Source organism: Oncorhynchus nerka, linkage group LG4, assembly GCF_034236695.1.
Source record: "Oncorhynchus nerka isolate Pitt River linkage group LG4, Oner_Uvic_2.0, whole genome shotgun sequence".
Taxonomy (NCBI): Eukaryota; Metazoa; Chordata; class Actinopteri; order Salmoniformes; family Salmonidae; genus Oncorhynchus; species Oncorhynchus nerka.
In genome coordinates, this window is record NC_088399.1 from 24615768 (window position 1) to 24632486 (window position 16719).

The 16719-nt window shown below is 48.6% G+C and overlaps 1 pseudogene; it reads left to right on the forward strand.

Annotated features, from left to right (window-relative positions):
- The first annotated feature begins 1154 nt into the window (after nucleotides 1-1154).
- Nucleotides 1155-16719, forward strand: part of LOC115126542 (vacuolar protein sorting-associated protein 37B-like) — a 28780-nt pseudogene continuing 13215 nt past the window's right edge.

The window sequence follows — 16719 nt, forward strand, 5'->3', positions numbered from 1 at the left end:
CGCCCGCAGCAAGAGAAACATCATTGATATATACAGAGAAAAGAGTCGGCCCGAGAATTGAACCCTGTGGCACCCCCATAGAACCTGCCAGAGGACCGGACAGCATGCCCTCCGATTTGACACACTGAACTCTGTCTGCAAAGTAATTGGTGAACCAGGCAAGGCAGTCATCCGAAAAACCGAGGCTACTGAGTCTGCCGATAAGAATATGGTGATTGACAGAGTCGAAGGCCTTGGCAAGGTCGATGAAGATGCACATACATTTATACCGACTCTACCCACCTGCATACCCACTCACATGCAAGCTGCTGCTACTCTGACTATCTTACATCCAGTTGCCTAGTTCCCTTACCCCTGTACATATCTACCTCCATCACCCCAGGATCCCTGCACATGTAAATATGGTATTGGAACTGACTTTCTAAATATTTCCTGTATATAGTATGCTTACTTACTTTCATGTATATTTTATATTTATTTCTCATGTGCTTTTTCTAATAATAAATTGTTATTGATTCTTTAATTGTTGGGTTTTGAGTTTGCAAGAAAGGCATTTCATAGTACTTGTGCATGTGCCATTAAAACTTGAAACTTGAGCTCTGTGAGACATTCATAGCGATGGGGGCAGATTTTTTGATCAAGAGAGACCTTTAGAAAATATGCACATTTTCTCTAACATTAAACATACAAATATGTATTTTACAGTTATAAGAAAGGTTAAATCTCAGTTAGTAATTTCAAATTTTGATTATGCTATATTTAGAAAGCATATAAGTCATTTCAAGCATTCATACAGTTTTGTTGAATAATAAATACATCATATAAAATATTTCAGATTTTCATATTTGTACTTTGTTCTTGAGCATGTGTTCTTAAAAGTGACTACAGCTCATCAATTTATAAAAAAATTACCAGAAAGGTGAGACTTTAACCTTTCTTGGAGTATGCAGCATTACTAATTGTTGTTCATGGCCCTCTCATGATAAATAATTACTTTGGAGGATTAGGTAGATTACTATTTCGATTACATTTAACTGGTTAACAAGTCTACGTCGTGAAAATCCCAAAAGTAAAAAAAAACATTTAATGACGTCGTTGTGGATGACGTCATTGTCATATTACATTACACTCCCTTCTGATTTGCCAGAAAGCATCCCTATTTCCGGTTTGTGATCCAAACACTTATCCGTTTTGAGCCGAAAGAACTGTAGCCAGACTGATAGACGACAACCATCATAGGAGAAATGGCAGAGTTCACAGATAAATTCAGCTCTTTCACCATGACGCAGTTAAACGAGTTACTTGAAGACGATGAAAAGTTAAATTCTATTGTCAAAGAAATGAACGAGGTAAGTTCCCTTTTGTTTTACTAACGTTAGCTGGCTATCCCTAGTAACGCTAGCTAGCATCAACATATCTAGGTAGCTGTGCACTTATGACTGTCAGGCAGTCAGTCCTTCATTCACAACTTCCTTCTAGATGCAAACATGTTTCGCATTGAGCAAGCTCATCAACATCCGCCTCGTTGCCACAGCTGAGAAGCTTGCTCCTTGTACTGTACTCAACATTTGGATGTTTAGTGGATGCTCATGCTGTTTCCATATTTTTATTTTCTAATCAGTTTCGACAATAACCCTGTTTGTGTACATATGCCACAAATGGCAGTGTCATTGTTTGGCATTAGGCCACAAATGCCATCTGATTCCCATTATTGCATAAGTAATGGACACACCCGGGTTTAGGAACAGATTTGAAATGATCTGGTTTGTTTTGTTTCCTGTTCTATGAATAGGATCCGCACAAGACAGCCAGTCATCAGCTATGTGGAAGGTGTTAAAAGTTGGAAGAGGTTTTCCTATTGACTAACCTAGGCGGAGGAGTCCATATTTCAGTGCAGCACACCTCTTTAGTCAACATTCTGATGCATTGAGCACACAGCACCGCACAGATTATAACAAAGGTCGATGCTTAACCAAGAAGCAACCCCTCACAGCGTATTGACATTTGGTTATGTCAGTGTTCTTTCAGACATGTGTACAGCATTCATTCTGACACTGGTATTTTGTGCCTCATCTCTCTCCATCTCTAGCTAGCCTTGTCTAGTTTAGGTATTAGGAAAGCTCAACTTGCTTCTGGCTTCTTCACCTTCTGTATTTGTATATTCATGTATGCGGCTTATGCAAGACTCCCCACCATGGCGCTGTGACGTTGGTGGAACTGTTAGTCCTTACCCACCAATGTGGAAATAGCTTTACAGGAACAGCCTGTGAGCAGAGATACAAATCTGGTTGCGGCTGGAGAGCTGTCTAGTGCCTGTCTTCCCTGGGCCGTTGCCAGCATGGCAGCATCTCATCCCTCCTGACCATGTTATTTATGATTCATTATAGCCTAGTTCATTAGTACTGATATCTTGATTGAGTGCTGTGTTTTAGCTAGAACCCAACTTATTTATTGGTTCGCTGACATTGGCCTTTTACCTCTATCAGTATCGGACAATAATTCTGTCGATAACCGATATTCAATAGGATGAAAAGGGGGAATCTCATGCTGATCTGAACACTTGCGGACATTTATATGTCATTATTTGTCACAATGTAAGTAATCAACATTTGAAGCATATTTGTTGGACAATTGCTCATTTGGATGGTATTTTTGGAGAATTCGGTGTGTAAAAATGTCACTTTCATTTCCCTGCTGTAAAACAGTATATTGGCAGTCGGCAGATATATCGGTAAGTTTTGCTCCCCCAAGATTGGGGTATCGGTCCCAAAAAAACATATTGGTTTCCCTGCCCTTAGAGTGATAAGAGCTCTGCTTTCTGCTGTGGCGTCCTGTAGATATAATAGCCTATGGGGTCCTATTACAGGTATTTCACATCTGTTTGTAGGCTTGGTGAAAGGGATTATAAATAATCACTGTCCTCCATAAAAATATACTCATATTTAATCTCCAGAGGTTAGGTTTTGAGCTGGTTTGTCGCTGGCCTATAGGCCTACTCTACACATCACAGTCTGGGGGTCAGTCAGTCTCTGTTTGCGTGTATTGTCTCAAGTACTAACTCACCTTCCCTCTTCCTGTGTGTGTCTGTCTGTGTATGCTGTGTGTTTGTCTCTGTGTTAGATGTGTGAGGTGCAGCAGGTGAAGGAGCTGACCCTGGTCAGTAACATCAGTCTGGCAGAACAGAACCTCCAACTGCAGCCCAGTCTGGACCTTCAGAAGAACCAGCTCACCTCACGCTACCGCCACCTACAGGAGCTCTATGACAACTACCAGCTACGCAAGTCCACACTCTGTAAGACCGCTAACAGGTCCACACGACCAAGTCCACACTCTGTAAGAGTCCTAGCAAGTCCACACTTGATGAGACACCTAGCTAGTCCACACTACTAAGGACAGTGTGCCTGTATACCAGTCTCTTTCTGTCTACATCTCACTCAGTGCACTCTGCTATCTGAAAGACCAGTCTTTCTCTCTCTGTGTTGGTAGCTGACTGTTCTCTACATGTCTGTCTGGTCGAGCCAGTTCAGTCACTTGTTGTTCCTAGATACTGCTCCTCTGTCAGTCGGGTTGTTCTAGATACTGCTCCTCTGTCAGTCGGGTTGTTCTAGATACTGCTCCTCTGTCAGTTGGGTTGTTCTAGATACTGCTCCTCTGTCAGTCGGGTTGTTATTGATACTGCTCCTCTGTCAGTCGGGTTGTTATTGATACTGCTCCACTGTCAGTCGGGTTGTTCTAGATACTGCTCCACTGTCAGTCGGGTTGTTCTAGATACTGCTCCTCTGTCAGTCGGGTTGTTCTAGATACTGCTCCTCTGTCAGTCGGGTTGTTCTAGATACTGCTCCTCTGTCAGTCGGGTTGTTCTAGATACTGCTCCTCTGTCAGTCGGGTTGTTCTAGATAATGCTCCTCTGTCAGTCGGGTTGTTCTAGATACTGCTCCTCTGTCAGTGAGGTTGATACTGGATACTGCTCCTCTGTCAGTGGGGTTGATACTGGATACTGGTCCTCTGTCAGTGTGGTTGTTACTGGATACTGGTCCTCTGTCAGTGGGGTTGTTACTGGGTACTGGTCCTCTGTCAGTGGGGTTGATATTGATACTGGTCCTCTGTCAGTCGGGTTGTTCTAGATACTGCTCCTCTGTCAGTGGGGTTGTTACTGATACTGGTCCTCTGTCGGTCGGGTTGTTCTAGATACTGCTCCTCTGTCGGTCGGGTTGTTCTAGATACTGCTCCTCTGTCAGTGAGGTTGATACTGGATACTGGTCCTCTGTCAGTCGGGTTGTTATTGATACTGGTCCTCTGTCAGTGGGGTTGTTACTGGATACTGGTCCTCTGTCAGTGGGGTTGTTACTGGATACTGGTCCTCTGTCAGTCGGGTTGTTACTGGATACTGGTCCTCTGTCAGTCGGGTTGTTACTGGATACTGGTCCTCTGTCAGTCGGGTTGTTACTGGATACTGGTCCTCTGTCAGTGGGGTTGTTACTGGATACTGGTCCTCTGTCAGTCGGGTTGTTACTGGATACTGGTCCTCTGTCAGTGGGGTTGTTACTGGATACTGGTCCTCTGTCAGTCGGGTTGTTACTGGATACTGGTCCTCTGTCAGTCGGGTGGTTATTGATACTGGTCCTCTGTCAGTGGGGTTGTTACTGGATACTCGTCCTCTGTCAGTGTGGTTGTTCTGGGTACTGGTCCTCTGTCAGTGTGGTTGTTCTGGGTACTGGTCCTCTGTCAGTGTGGTTGTTCTGGGTACTGGTCCTCTGTCAGTGTGGTTGTTCTGGGTACTGGTCCTCTGTCAGTGTGGTTGTTCTGGGTACTGGTCCTCTGTCAGTGTGGTTGTTCTGGGTACTGGTCCTCTGTCAGTGGGGTTGTTACTGGGTACTGGTCCTCTGTCAGTGGGGTTGTTACTGGATACTGGTCCTCTGTCAGTCGGGTTGTTACTGGATACTGGTCCTCTGTCAGTCAGGTTGTTATTGATACTGGTCCTCTGTCAGTCAGGTTGTTACTGGATACTGGTCCTCTCTCAGTCGGGTTGTTATTGATACTGGTCCTCTGTCAGTCGGGTTGTTACTGGATACGGGCCTCTGTCAGGGGGGTTGTTACTGGATACGGGTCCTCTGTCAGTGGGGTTGTTACTGGATACTGGTTCTAAGTCAGTGGGGTTGTTACTGGATACTGGTCCTCTGTCAGTGGGGTTGTTACTAGATACTGGTCCTCTGTCAGTCGGGTTGTTACTGGATACGGGCCCTCTGTCAGTGGGGTTGTTACTGGATACTGGTTCTAAGTCAGTGGGGTTGTTACTGGATACTGGTCCTCTGTCAGTGGGGTTGTTATTGATACTGGTCCTCTGTCAGTGGGGTTTTTCTGGGTACTGGTCCTCTGTCAGTGGGGTTGTTACTGGATACTGGTCCTCTGTCAGTCGGGTTGTTACTTGATACTGGTCCTCTGTCAGTGGGGTTGATACTGGGTACTGGTCCTCTGTCAGTCGGGTTGTTATTGATACTGCTCCTCTGTCAGTCGGGTTGTTCTAGATACTGCTCCTCTGTCAGTCGGGTTGTTCTAGATACTGCTCCTCTGTCAGTGGGGTTGTTACTGGATACTCGTCCTCTGTCAGTGTGGTTGTTACTGGATACTGGTCCTCTGTCAGTCGGGTGGTTATTGATACTGGTCCTCTGTCAGTGGGGTTGTTACTGGATACTCGGCCTCTGTCAGTGTGGTTGTTCTGGGTACTGGTCCTCTGTCAGTGTGGTTGTTCTGGGTACTGGTCCTCTGTCAGTGTGGTTGTTCTGGGTACTGGTCCTCTGTCAGTGTGGTTGTTCTGGGTACTGGTCCTCTGTCAGTGTGGTTGTTCTGGGTACTGGTCCTCTGTCAGTGGGGTTGTTACTGGATACTGGTCCTCTGTCAGTGGGGTTGTTCTGGGTACTGGTCCTCTGTCAGGGGGGTTGTTACTGGATACTGGTCCTCTGTCAGTGGGGTTGTTACTGGATACTGGTCCTCTGTCAGTGGGGTTGTTATTGATACTGGTCCTCTGTCAGTGGGGTTGTTACTGGATACTGGTCCTCTGTCAGTCGGGTTGTTATTGATACTGGTCCTCTGTCAGTGTGGTTGTTCTGGGTACTGGTCCTCTGTCAGTGGGGTTGTTACTGGATACTGGTCCTCTGTCAGTGGGGTTGTTATTGATACTGGTCCTCTGTCAGTCGGGTTGTTATTGATACTGGTCCTCTGTCAGTCGGGTTGTTACTGGATACGGGTCCTCTGTCAGGGGGGTTGTTACTGGATACTGGTCCTCTGTCAGTGGGGTTGTTACTGGATACTGGTCCTCTGTCAGTCGGGTTGTTACTGGATACTGGTCCTCTGTCAGTCAGGTTGTTATTGATACTGGTCCTCTGTCAGTCGGGTTGTTATTGATACTGCTCCTCTGTCAGCCGGGTTGTTCTAGATACTGCTCCTCTGTCAGTCGGGTTGTTCTAGATACTGCTCCTCTGTCAGTTGGGTTGTTCTAGATACTGCTCCTCTGTCAGTCGGGTTGTTATTGATACTGCTCCTCTGTCAGTCGGGTTGTTATTGATACTGCTCCACTGTCAGTCGGGTTGTTCTAGATACTGCTCCACTGTCAGTCGGGTTGTTCTAGATACTGCTCCTCTGTCAGTCGGGTTGTTCTAGATACTGCTCCTCTGTCAGTCGGGTTGTTCTAGACTGCTCCTCTGTCTCCGGGTTGTTCTAGATACTGCTCCTCAGTCGGGTTGTTCTAGATAATGCTCCTCTGTCAGTCGGGTTGTTCTAGATACTGCTCCTCTGTCAGTGAGGTTGATACTGGATACTGCTCCTCTGTCAGTGGGGTTGATACTGGATACTGGTCCTCTGTCAGTGTGGTTGTTACTGGATACTGGTCCTCTGTCAGTGGGGTTGTTACTGGGTACTGGTCCTCTGTCAGTGGGGTTGATATTGATACTGGTCCTCTGTCAGTCGGGTTGTTCTAGATACTGCTCCTCTGTCAGTGGGGTTGTTACTGATACTGGTCCTCTGTCGGTCGGGTTGTTCTAGATACTGCTCCTCTGTCGGTCGGGTTGTTCTAGATACTGCTCCTCTGTCAGTGAGGTTGATACTGGATACTGGTCCTCTGTCAGTCGGGTTGTTATTGATACTGGTCCTCTGTCAGTGGGGTTGTTACTGGATACTGGTCCTCTGTCAGTGGGGTTGTTACTGGATACTGGTCCTCTGTCAGTCGGGTTGTTACTGGATACTGGTCCTCTGTCAGTCGGGTTGTTACTGGATACTGGTCCTCTGTCAGTCGGGTTGTTACTGGATACTGGTCCTCTGTCAGTGGGGTTGTTACTGGATACTGGTCCTCTGTCAGTCGGGTTGTTACTGGATACTGGTCCTCTGTCAGTGGGGTTGTTACTGGATACTGGTCCTCTGTCAGTCGGGTTGTTACTGGATACTGGTCCTCTGTCAGTCGGGTGGTTATTGATACTGGTCCTCTGTCAGTGGGGTTGTTACTGGATACTCGTCCTCTGTCAGTGTGGTTGTTCTGGGTACTGGTCCTCTGTCAGTGTGGTTGTTCTGGGTACTGGTCCTCTGTCAGTGTGGTTGTTCTGGGTACTGGTCCTCTGTCAGTGTGGTTGTTCTGGGTACTGGTCCTCTGTCAGTGTGGTTGTTCTGGGTACTGGTCCTCTGTCAGTGTGGTTGTTCTGGGTACTGGTCCTCTGTCAGTGGGGTTGTTACTGGGTACTGGTCCTCTGTCAGTGGGGTTGTTACTGGATACTGGTCCTCTGTCAGTCAGGTTGTTACTGGATACTGGTCCTCTCTCAGTCGGGTTGTTATTGATACTGGTCCTCTGTCAGTCGGGTTGTTACTGGATACGGGTCCTCTGTCAGGGGGGTTGTTACTGGATACGGGTCCTCTGTCAGTGGGGTTGTTACTGGATACTGGTTCTAAGTCAGTGGGGTTGTTACTGGATACTGGTCCTCTGTCAGTGGGGTTGTTACTAGATACTGGTCCTCTGTCAGTCGGGTTGTTACTGGATACGGGCCCTCTGTCAGTGGGGTTGTTACTGGATACTGGTTCTAAGTCAGTGGGGTTGTTACTGGATACTGGTCCTCTGTCAGTGGGGTTGTTATTGATACTGGTCCTCTGTCAGTGGGGTTGTTACTGGATACTGGTCCTCTGTCAGTCGGGTTGTTACTTGATACTGGTCCTCTGTCAGTGGGGTTGATACTGGGTACTGGTCCTCTGTCAGTCGGGTTGTTATTGATACTGCTCCTCTGTCAGTCGGGTTGTTCTAGATACTGCTCCTCTGTCAGTCGGGTTGTTCTAGATACTGCTCCTCTGTCAGTGGGGTTGTTACTGGATACTCGTCCTCTGTCAGTGTGGTTGTTACTGGATACTGGTCCTCTGTCAGTCGGGTGGTTATTGATACTGGTCCTCTGTCAGTGGGGTTGTTACTGGATACTCGGCCTCTGTCAGTGTGGTTGTTCTGGGTACTGGTCCTCTGTCAGTGTGGTTGTTCTGGGTACTGGTCCTCTGTCAGTGGGGTTGTTACTGGATACTGGTCCTCTGTCAGTGGGGTTGTTCTGGGTACTGGTCCTCTGTCAGGGGGGTTGTTACTGGATACTGGTCCTCTGTCAGTGGGGTTGTTACTGGATACTGGTCCTCTGTCAGGGGGGTTGTTACTGGATACTGGTCCTCTGTCAGTGGGGTTGTTACTGGATACTGGTCCTCTGTCAGTGGGGTTGTTATTGATACTGGTCCTCTGTCAGTGGGGTTGTTACTGGATACTGGTCCTCTGTCAGTCGGGTTGTTATTGATACTGGTCCTCTGTCAGTGTGGTTGTTCTGGGTACTGGTCCTCTGTCAGTGGGGTTGTTACTGGATACTGGTCCTCTGTCAGTGGGGTTGTTATTGATACTGGTCCTCTGTCAGTCGGGTTGTTATTGATACTGGTCCTCTGTCAGTCGGGTTGTTACTGGATACGGGTCCTCTGTCAGGGGGGTTGTTACTGGATACTGGTCCTCTGTCAGTGGGGTTGTTACTGGATACTGGTCCTCTGTCAGTCGGGTTGATACTGGTCCTCTGTCAGTCAGGTTGTTATTGATACTGGTCCTCTGTCAGTCGGGTTGTTATTGATACTGCTCCTCTGTCAGCCGGGTTGTTCTAGATACTGCTCCTCTGTCAGTCGGGTTGTTCTAGATACTGCTCCTCTGTCAGTGGGGTTGTTCTAGATACTGGTCCTCTGTCGGTCGGGTTGTTCTAGATACTGCTCCTCTGTCGGTCGGGTTGTTCTAGATACTGCTCCTCTGTCGGTCGGGTTGTTCTAGATACTGCTCCTCTGTCAGTGAGGTTGATACTGGATACTGGTCCTCTGTCAGTGGGGTTGTTCTAGATACTGCTCCTCTGTCAGTGGGGTTGTTACTGGAATCTGGTCCTCTGTCAGTCGGGTTGTTACTGGATACTGGTCCTCTGTCAGTCGGGTTGTTACTGGATACTGGTCCTCTGTCAGTCGGGTTGTTACTGGATACTGGTCCTCTGTCAGTCGGGTTGTTCTAGATACTGGTCCTCTGTCAGTGGGGTTGTTACTGATACTGGTCCTCTGTCAGTCGGGTTGTTATTGATACTGGTCCTCTGTCAGTGGGGTTGTTACTGGATACTGGTCCTCTGTCAGTCGGGTTGTTACTGGATACTGGTCCTCTGTCAGTCGGGTTGTTACTGGATACTGGTCCTCTGTCAGTTGGGTTGTTACTGGATACTGGTCCTCTGTCAGTGGGGTTGTTACTGGATACTGGTCCTCTGTCAGTGGGGTTGTTACTGGATACTGGTCCTCTGTCAGTCGGGTTGTTACTGGATACTGGTCCTCTGTCAGTGGGGTTGTTACTGGATACTGGTCCTCTGTCAGTGGGGTTGTTACTGGATACTGGTCCTCTGTCAGTGGGGTTGTTACTGGATACTGGTCCTCTGTCAGTGGGGTTGTTACTGGATACTGGTCCTCTGTCAGTCGGGTTGTTACTGGATACTGGTCCTCTGTCAGTGGGGTTGTTATTGATACTGGTCCTCTGTCAGTGGGGTTGTTACTGGATACTGGTCCTCTGTCAGTGGGGTTGTTATTGATACTGGTCCTCTGTCAGTGGGGTTGTTACTGGATACTGGTCCTCTGTCAGTGGGGTTGTTACTGGATACTGGTCCTCTGTCAGTGGGGTTGTTACTGGATACTGGTTCTAAGTCAGTGGGGTTGTTACTGGATACTGGTCCTCTGTCAGTGTGGTTGTTCTGGGTACTGGTCCTCTGTCAGTGGGGTTGTTATTGATACTGGTCCTCTGTCAGTGGGGTTGTTCTGGGTACTGGTCCTCTGTCAGTGGGGTTGTTACTGGATACTGGTTCTAAGTCAGTGGGGTTGTTACTGGATACTGGTCCTCTGTCAGTGGGGTTGTTACTGGATACTGGTCCTCTGTCAGTCGGGTTGTTACTAGATACTGGTCCTCTGTCAGTGGGGTTGTTACTGGAGACTGGTCCTCTTTCAGTCGGGTTGTTATTGATACTGGTCCTCTGTCAGTCGGGTTGTTACTGGATACGGGTCCTCTGTCAGTGGGGTTGTTACTGGATACTGGTTCTCTGTCAGTGGGGTTGTTACTGGATACTGGTTCTCTGTCAGTGGGGTTGTTACTGGATACTGGTCCTCTGTCAGTGGGGTTGTTACTGGATACTGGTCCTCTGTCAGTGGGGTTGTTATTGATACTGGTCCTCTGTCAGTGGGGTTGTTATTGATACTGGTCCTCTGTCAGTGGGGTTGTTACTGGATACGGGTCCTCTGTCAGTGGGGTTGTTACTGGATACTGGTTCTAAGTCAGTGGGGTTGTTACTGGATACTGGTCCTCTGTCAGTGGGGTTGTTACTGGATACTGGTCCTCTGTCAGTGGGGTTGTTACTAGATACTGGTCCTCTGTCAGTGGGGTTGTTACTGGATACTGGTCCTCTGTCAGTCGGGTTGTTATTGATACTGGTCCTCTGTCAGTCGGGTTGTTACTGGATACGGGTCCTCTGTCAGTGGGGTTGTTACTGGATACTGGTCCTCTGTCAGTGGGGTTGTTACTGGATACTGGTCCTCTGTCAGTGGGGTTGTTACTGGATACTGGTCCTCTGTCAGTGGGGTTGTTATTGATACTGGTCCTCTGTCTGTCGGGTTGTTATTGATACTGGTCCTCTGTCAGTGGGGTTGTTACTGGATATTGGTCCTCTGTCAGTGGGGTTGTTATTGATACTGGTCCTCTGTCATTGGGGTTGTTACTGGATACTGGTCCTCTGTCAGTCGGGTTGTTATTGATACTGGTCCTCTGTCAGTGTGGTTGTTCTGGGTACTGGTCCTCTGTCAGTGGGGTTGTTACTGGATACTGGTCCTCTGTCAGTCGGGTTGTTACTGGATACTGGTTCTCTGTCAGTCAGGTTGTTATTGATACTGGTCCTCTGTCAGTCGGGTTGTTACTGGATACTGGTCCTCTGTCAGTGGGGTTGTTACTGGATACTGGTCCTCTGTCAGTGGGGTTGTTACTGGATACTGGTCCTCTGTCAGTGGGGTTGTTACTAGATACTGGTCCTCTGTCAGTGGGGTTGTTACTGGGTACTGGACCTCTGTCAGTCGGGTTGTTACTGGATACTGGTTCTCTGTCAGTCGGGTTGTTACTGGATACTGGTCCTCTGTCAGTGGGGTTGTTACTGGAGACTGGTCCTCTGTCAGTCGGGTTGTTATTGATACTGGTCCTCTGTCAGTGGGGTTGTTACTGGATACTGGTCCTCTGTCAGTGGGGTTGTTACTGGATACTGGTCCTCTGTCAGTGGGGTTGTTACTGGATACTGGTCCTCTGTCAGTGGGGTTGTTACTGGATACTGGTCCTCTGTCAGTGGGGTTGTTACTGGATACTGGTCCTCTGTCAGTCGGGTTGTTACTGGATACTGGTCCTCTGTCAGTGGGGTTGTTACTGGATACTGGTCCTCTGTCAGTGGGGTTGTTACTGGAGACTGGTCCTCTTTCAGTCGAGTTGTTATTGATACTGGTCCTCTGTCAGTCGGGTTGTTACTGGATACGGGTCCTCTGTCAGTGGGGTTGTTCTGGGTACTGGTCCTCTGTCAGGGGGGTTGTTACTGGATACTGGTCCTCTGTCAGTGGGGTTGTTACTGGATACTGGTCCTCTGTCAGTCGGGTTGTTACTAGATACTGGTCCTCTGTCAGTGGGGTTGTTACTGGATACTGGTCCTCTGTCAGTGGGGTTGTTATTGATACTGGTCCTCTGTCAGTGGGGTTGATACTGGTCCTCTGTCAGTGGGGTTGTTATTGATACTGGTCCTCTGTCAGTGGGGTTGTTACTGGATACTGGTCCTCTGTCAGTGGGGTTGTTATTGATACTGGTCCTCTGTCAGTGGGGTTGTTACTGGATACTGGTCCTCTGTCAGTGGGGTTGTTATTGATACTGGTCCTCTGTCAGTGGGGTTGTTACTGGATACTGGTCCTCTGTCAGTGGGGTTGTTACTGGATACTGGTCCTCTGTCAGTGGGGTTGTTACTGGATACTGGTTCTAAGTCAGTGGGGTTGTTACTGGATACTGGTCCTCTGTCAGTGTGGTTGTTCTGGGTACTGGTCCTCTGTCAGTGGGGTTGTTATTGATACTGGTCCTCTGTCAGTGGGGTTGTTCTGGGTACTGGTCCTCTGTCAGTGGGGTTGTTACTGGATACTGGTTCTAAGTCAGTGGGGTTGTTACTGGATACTGGTCCTCTGTCAGTGGGGTTGTTACTGGATACTGGTCCTCTGTCAGTCGGGTTGTTACTAGATACTGGTCCTCTGTCAGTGGGGTTGTTACTGGAGACTGGTCCTCTTTCAGTCGGGTTGTTATTGATACTGGTCCTCTGTCAGTCGGGTTGTTACTGGATACGGGTCCTCTGTCAGTGGGGTTGTTACTGGATACTGGTTCTAAGTCAGTGGGGTTGTTACTGGATACTGGTCCTCTGTCAGTGGGGTTGTTACTGGATACTGGTCCTCTGTCAGTGGGGTTGTTATTGATACTGGTCCTCTGTCAGTGGGGTTGTTATTGATACTGGTCCTCTGTCAGTGGGGTTGTTACTGGATACTGGTCCTCTGTCAGTGGGGTTGTTACTGGATACTGGTTCTAAGTCAGTGGGGTTGTTACTGGATACTGGTCCTCTGTCAGTGTGGTTGTTCTGGGTACTGGTCCTCTGTCAGTGGGGTTGTTATTGATACTGGTCCTCTGTCAGTGGGGTTGTTCTGGGTACTGGTCCTCTGTCAGTGGGGTTGTTACTGGATACTGGTTCTAAGTCAGTGGGGTTGTTACTGGATACTGGTCCTCTGTCAGTGGGGTTGTTACTGGATACTGGTCCTCTGTCAGTCGGGTTGTTACTAGATACTGGTCCTCTGTCAGTGGGGTTGTTACTGGAGACTGGTCCTCTTTCAGTCGGGTTGTTATTGATACTGGTCCTCTGTCAGTCGGGTTGTTACTGGATACGGGTCCTCTGTCAGTGGGGTTGTTACTGGATACTGGTTCTAAGTCAGTGGGGTTGTTACTGGATACTGGTCCTCTGTCAGTGGGGTTGTTACTGGATACTGGTCCTCTGTCAGTGGGGTTGTTATTGATACTGGTCCTCTGTCAGTGGGGTTGTTATTGATACTGGTCCTCTGTCAGTGGGGTTGTTACTGGATACGGGTCCTCTGTCAGTGGGGTTGTTACTGGATACTGGTTCTAAGTCAGTGGGGTTGTTACTGGATACTGGTCCTCTGTCAGTGGGGTTGTTACTGGATACTGGTTATAAGTCAGTGGGGTTGTTACTGGATACTGGTCCTCTGTCAGTGGGGTTGTTACTGGATACTGGTCCTCTGTCAGTCGGGTTGTTACTAGATACTGGTCCTCTGTCAGTGGGGTTGTTACTGGATACTGGTTCTCTGTCAGTCGGGTTGTTATTGATACTGGTCCTCTGTCAGTGGGGTTGTTACTGGATACTGGTCCTCTGTCAGTGGGGTTGTTACTGGATACTGGTCCTCTGTCAGTGGGGTTGTTACTGGATACTGGTCCTCTGTCAGTCGGGTTGTTATTGATACTGGTCCTCTGTCAGTCGGGTTGTTACTGGATACGGGTCCTCTGTCAGTGGGGTTGTTACTGGATACTGGTCCTCTGTCAGTGGGGTTGTTACTGGATACTGGTCCTCTGTCAGTGGGGTTGTTACTGGATACTGGTCCTCTGTCAGTGGGGTTGTTATTGATACTGGACCTCTGTCTGTCGGGTTGTTATTGATACTGGTCCTCTGTCAGTGGGGTTGTTACTGGATACTGGTCCTCTGTCAGTGGGGTTGTTACTGGATATTGGTCCTCTGTCAGTGGGGTTGTTATTGATACTGGTCCTCTGTCAGTGGGGTTGTTACTGGATACTGGTCCTCTGTCAGTCGGGTTGTTATTGATACTGGTCCTCTGTCAGTGTGGTTGTTCTGGGTACTGGTCCTCTGTCAGTGGGGTTGTTACTGGATACTGGTCCTCTGTCAGTCGGGTTGTTACTGGATACTGGTTCTCTGTCAGTCGGGTTGTTACTGGATACTGGTCCTCTGTCAGTGGGGTTGTTACTGGAGACTGGTCCTCTGTCAGTCGGGTTGTTATTGATACTGGTCCTCTGTCAGTGGGGTTGTTACTGGATACGGGTCCTCTGTCAGTGGGGTTGTTACTGGATACTGGTTCTAAGTCAGTGGGGTTGTTACTGGATACTGTTCCTCTGTCAGTGGGGTTGTTACTGGATACTGGTCCTCTGTCAGTCGGGTTGTTACTAGATACTGGTCCTCTTGTCAGTGGGGTTGTTACTGGATACTGGTCCTCTGTCAGTCGGGTTGTTACTGGATACTGGTCCTCTGTCAGGGGGGTTGTTACTGGATACGGGTCCTCTGTCAGTGGGGTTGTTACTGGATACTGGTCCTCTGTCAGTGGGGTTGTTACTGGATACTGGTTCTAAGTCAGTGGGGTTGTTACTGGATACTGGTCCTCTGTCAGTGGGGTTGCTACTGGATACTGGTCCTCTGTCAGTGGGGTTGTTACTGGAGACTGGTCCTCTGTCAGTCGGGTTGTTATTGATACTGGTCCTCTGTCAGTCGGGTTGTTACTGGATACGGGTCCTCTGTCAGTGGGGTTGTTACTGGATACTGGTTCTAAGTCAGTGGGGTTGTTACTGGATACTGGACCTCTGTCAGTGGGGTTGTTACTGGATACTGGTCCTCTGTCAGTGGGGTTGTAACTGGATACTGGTCCTCTGTCAGTGGGGTTGTTATTGATACTGGTCCTCTGTCAGTGGGGTTTTTCTGGGTACTGGTCCTCTGTCAGTCGGGTTGTTACTTGATACTGGTCCTCTGTCAGTGGGGGTTGTTACTGGATACTGGTCCTCTGTCAGTCGGGTTGTTACTGGATACTGGTCCTCTGTCAGTCGGGTTGTTATTGATACTGGTCCTCTGTCAGTGGGGTTGTTACTGGATACTCGTCCTCTGCCAGTGTGGTTGTTCTGGGTACTGGTCCTCTGTCAGTGTGGTTGTTCTGGGTACTGGTCCTCTGTCAGTGTGGTTGTTCTGGGTACTGGTCCTCTGTCAGTGTGGTTGTTCTGGGTACTGGTCCTCTGTCAGTGTGGTTGTTCTGGGTACTGGTCCTCTGTCAGTGGGGTTGTTACTGGATACTGGTCCTCTGTCAGTGGGGTTGTTCTGGGTACTGGTCCTCTGTCAGGGGGGTTGTTACTGGATACTGGTCCTCTGTCAGTGGGGTTGTTATTGATACTGGTCCTCTGTCAGTGGGGTTGTTATTGATACTGGTCCTCTGTCAGTGGGGTTGTTACTGGATACTGGTCCTCTGTCAGTCGGGTTGTTACTAGATACTGGTCCTCTGTCAGTGGGGTTGTTACTGGATACTGGTCCTCTGTCAGTGGGGTTGTTATTGATACTGGTCCTCTGTCAGTGGGGTTGTTACTGGATACTGGTCCTCTGTCAGTGGGGTTGTTATTGATACTGGTCCTCTGTCAGTGGGGTTGTTACTGGATACTGGTCCTCTGTCAGTGGGGTTGTTATTGATACTGGTCCTCTGTCAGTGGGGTTGTTACTGGATACTGGTCCTCTGTCAGTGGGGTTGTTATTGATACTGGCCCTCTGTCAGTGGGGTTGTTACTGGATACTGGTCCTCTGTCAGTGGGGTTGTTACTGGATACTGGTCCTCTGTCAGTGGGGTTGTTACTGGATACTGGTTCTAAGTCAGTGGGGTTGTTACTGGATACTGGTCCTCTGTCAGTGTGGTTGTTCTGGGTACTGGTCCTCTGTCAGTGTGGTTGTTCTGGGTACTGGTCCTCTGTCAGTGGGGTTGTTATTGATACTGGTCCTCTGTCAGTGGGGTTGTTCTGGGTACTGGTCCTCTGTCAGTGGGGTTGTTACTGGATACTGGTCCTCTGTCAGTCGGGTTGTTACTTGATACTGGTCCTCTGTCAGTGGGGTTGTTACTGGATACTGGTTCTCTGTCAGTCGGGTTGTTACTGGATACTGGTCCTCTGTCAGTCGGGTTGTTATTGATACTGGTCCTCTGTCAGTGGGGTTGTTACTGGATACTCGTCCTCTGCCAGTGTGGTTGTTCTGGGTACTGGTCCTCTGTCAGTGTGGTTGTTCTGGGTACTGGTCCTCTGTCAGTGTGGTTGTTCTGGGTACTGGTCCTCTGTCAGTGTGGTTG